Here is a 4,442-nt window from a genome sequence, read left to right as displayed (position 1 = left end):
AAAGTGATATTGGATTGCTAGGGGTCCAATTTCAACTGCTGTAACTTGTGTTACTATACTGTTGCAAGATTAACTTACTCCCTTTTTAAATAATTGAATCAACTTCTCAGAATTAACCCGGTGGATCCCAGTATCTGGTATATATTAATAAATTTTTCTTATTCTTCTGGCTAAAAGTCACTGTGAATTTTTAGCTTATTCTCTATATCTTCTTAGGACTGATCACTTGTTTTCAATTTGTAAAGTTCTTTCTATTATTATCTAACACTAGTTGGAAAGCCATGGATGTAGAGTTAGTAAAGTCATAGCTGTTAATTTCCATGTAAGTTTGTGTATTGAGGTAAAATGAAGACAAATGTCTGGTAAATTTCATCAAATAAAGAATCCTCCTGCCACAGAATAACAAATACTAAACACGTCCCTGGGTGGGCTTGAACCACCAACCTTTCAGTTAACAGCCAAACACGCTAACCAATTTCGCCACAGAGACACGTGAAAGTGCTTTCTAATGGATATTATCAGTAAGCGAAGATGAACCAGCAGAACTGAACTTAAACTGCTTTAAAGTTTGTAACTTGGATCATTTCTTACAAATGGACACTATAATATGAACTTGTGCAAAGTAAGAAATAACAGGATTATACCCTGTAAATTGAGAATTTTGTCAGGGTGTGAAAATATCTTAGTCGTGATGGGGGCGAATCAATCCAGTTATAAAAGGGTTGAAATAGGGGGATTTCAGTTAGTCCAAGGATCCAAGTATATGAGAACTTATTTGCAGTGTTATGAAAAATTCTGGTGATGTATTCACAATGATAGATGTGCCAAATTGTATTTATAATAAAGATAGAGAATGGTGGAACTGAGTTTTTTCAATATAAAGCTATATGGCATTTGGTAGCACTCAAAATATGTGTTATAAATTTGTTGGTATACTTAGGAATATCAGAAATATAATGAGATAAAAGGGAATATGACAGGGAGTTGGGCATTAAAATCCCAATGAGAAGGTAAGTAAGACAATGTATCTCTGTCCACAATGGAAGTTAGTTGGGACAGTGCCACCAGATGTGGGACAGTTTCCTCAGCCCCACAAAGTCTCCAACACAATGGTGATAAAGAAGGAAACATTTTATGAAATCATTAAGGTACTAAATACCAACGATAATGGGATTTCACTAAACTTGAGGCTAATGGAAGTTTTTGAGATGTTATTTCTAAATGTAATCCAGTCCGCATTCTCCAGATAAGATTTTGCAACCAAAATTTGCTGCAATATATCAAGTGAAGAATAACATTCCAGACCAAAATTCTTCACTGTTTTTATTTTCTTCTCATGCCCCAGAGGAATGCGGAGTGACATATAGTTGTCTTGAAAATTACATGCAAACAATTTGGGGTTGATTCAAAGAGCTGATACACCACATTACCTGTGAGTAACTGACTATAAGCCACACTTATGGTAGCTCCAAACTTGCACCAATTTGTTGTAGCCCCATAATGCTACATAAAAAAGTGATATCGGATTGCTAGGGGTCCAATTTCAACTGCTGAAACTTGTATTACTATACTGTTGCAAGATTAACTTACTCCCTTTTTAAATAATTGAATCAACTTCTCAGAATTAACCCAGTGGATCCCAGTATCTGGTATATATTAATACATTTTTCTTATTCTTTTTGCTAAAAGTCACTGTGAATTTTTAGCTTATTCTCTATATCTTCTTAGGACTGATCACTTGTTTTCAATTTGTAATTTTCTTTCTAGTATTATCTAACACGAGCTGGAAAGCCATGGATGTAGAGTTAGTAAAGTCATAGCTGTTAATTTCCATGTAAGTTTGTGTATTGAGGTAAAATGAAGACAAATGCCTGGTAAATTTTGTCTGATACCACAAAATAACAAATACTAAACACGTCCCTGGGTGGTCTTGAGCTACCAACCTTTCGGTTAACAGCCGAACGCGCTAACCAATTGCGCCACAGAGACATGTGAAAGTGCTTTCTAATGGATATTATCAGTAAGGGAAGATGAACCAGCAGAACTGAACTTAAACTGGTTAAAAGTTTCTAACTTGGATCATTTCTTACAATATCAAAAATATAATGAGATAAAAGGGAATATGACAGGGAGTTGGGCATTAAAATTCCAATGAGAAGGTAAGTAAGACAATGTATCTCTGTCCACAATGGAAGTAAGTTGGGACAGTGCCACCAGATGTGGGACAGTTTCCTCAGCCCCACAAAGTCTCCAACACAATGGTGATAAAGAAGGAAACATTTTATGAAATCATTAAGGTACTAAATACCAACGATAATGGGATTTCACTAAACTTGAGGCTAACGGATGTTTTTGAGATGTTATCTCTAAATGTAATCCAGTCCTCTAGGTGTGAGTGGTGTAAATGCTTTTAACATCGAAGGGGAATTAGCTCAAATGGTATAGTGCTCGCTTAGCATGCGAGAGGTAGTGGGATCGATGCCCGCATTCTCCAGATAATATTTTGGAACCAAAATTTGCTGCAATATATCAAGTGAAGAATAACATTCCTGACCAAAATTCTTCACTGTTTTTATTTTCTTCTGATGCCCCAGAGGAATGCAGAGTTACATATAGTTGTCTTGAAAATGACATGCAAACAATTTGGGGTTGATTCAAAGAGCTGATACACCACATTTAATGTGAGTAACTGACTATAAGCCACACTTATGGTAGCTCCAAACTTGCACCAATTTGTTGTAGCACCATATGCTGTATAAAAAAGTGATATCGGGTTGCTAGTCGTCCAATTTCAACTGCTGTAACTGGTGTTACTATACTGTTGCAAGGTTAACTTACCCCCTTTGTAAATAATTGAATCAACTTCTCAGAATTAACCCGGTGGATCCCAGTATCTGGTATATATTAATACATTTTTTCTTATTCTTCCGGCTAAAAGTCACTGTGAATTTTTAGCTTATTCTCTATATCTTCTTAGGACTGATCACTTGTTTTCAATTTGTAAAGTTATTTCTAGTATTGTCTAACACTAGCTGGAAAGCCATGGATGTAGAGTTAGTAAAGTCATAGCTTTTAATTTCCATGTAAGTTTGTGTATTGAGGTAAAATGAAGACAAATGCCAGGTAAATTTCTTCAAATAAAGAATCCTCCTGCCACAGAATAACAAATACTAAACACGTCCCTGGGTTGGCTTGAACCACCAACCTTTCAGTTAACAGCCAAACGCGCTAACCAATTGCGCCACAGAGACACTTGAAAGTGCTTTCTAATGGATATTATCAGTAAGCAAAGATGAACCAGCAGAACTGAACTTAAACTGCTTAAAAGTTTCTAACTTGGATCATTTCTTACAAATGGACACTATAATATGAACTTGTGCAAAGTAAGAAATAACAGGATTATACCCTGTAAATTGAGAATTTTGTCAGGGTGTGAAAATATCTTAGTTGTGATGGGGGCGAATCAATCCAGTTATAAAAGGGTTGAAATAGGGGGATTTCAGTTAGTCCAAGGATCCAAGTATATGAGAACTTATTTGCAGTGTTATGAAAAATTCTGGTGATGTATTCACAATGATAGATGTGCCAAATTGTATTTATAATAAAGATAGAGAATGGTGGAACTGAGTTTTTTCAATATAAAGCTATATGGCATTTGGTAGCACTCAAAATATGTGTTATAAATTTGTGGGTATACTTAGGAATATCAGAAATATAATGAGATAAAAGGGAATATGACAGGGAGTTGGGCATTAAAATTCCAATGAGAAGGTAAGTAAGACAATGTATCTCTGTCCACAATGGAAGTTAGTTGGGACAGTGCCACCAGATGTGGGACAGTTTCCTCAGCCCCACAAAGTCTCCAACACAATGGTGATAAAGAAGGAAACATTTTATGAAATCATTAAGGTACTAAATACCAACGATAATGGGATTTCACTAAACTTGAGGCTAATGGAAGTTTTTGAGATGTTATTTCTAAATGTAATCCAGTCCGCATTCTCCAGATAAGATTTTGCAACCAAAATTTGCTGCAATATATCAAGTGAAGAATAACATTCCAGACCAAAATTCTTCACTGTTTTTATTTTCTTCTGATGCCCCAGAGGAATGCGGAGTGACATATAGTTGTCTTGAAAATTACATGCAAACAATTTGGGGTTGATTCAAAGAGCTGATACACCACATTTCCTGTGAGTAACTGACTATAAGCCACACTTATTGTAGCTCCTAACTTGCACCAATTTGTTGTAGCCCCATAATGCTACATAAAAAAGTGATATCGGATTGCTAGGGGTCCAATTTCAACTGCTGAAACTTGTATTACTATACTGTTGCAAGATTAACTTACTCCCTTTTTAAATAATTGAATCAACTTCTCAGAATTAACCCAGTGGATCCCAGTATCTGGTATATATTAATACATTTTTCTTATTCTTCTG

Source organism: Taudactylus pleione, unplaced genomic scaffold, assembly GCF_031769625.1.
Source record: "Taudactylus pleione unplaced genomic scaffold, aTauple2 ptg000174l, whole genome shotgun sequence".
In the NCBI taxonomy this organism is placed as follows: Eukaryota; Metazoa; Chordata; class Amphibia; order Anura; family Myobatrachidae; genus Taudactylus; species Taudactylus pleione.
This window is presented reverse-complemented; position numbering follows the sequence as displayed.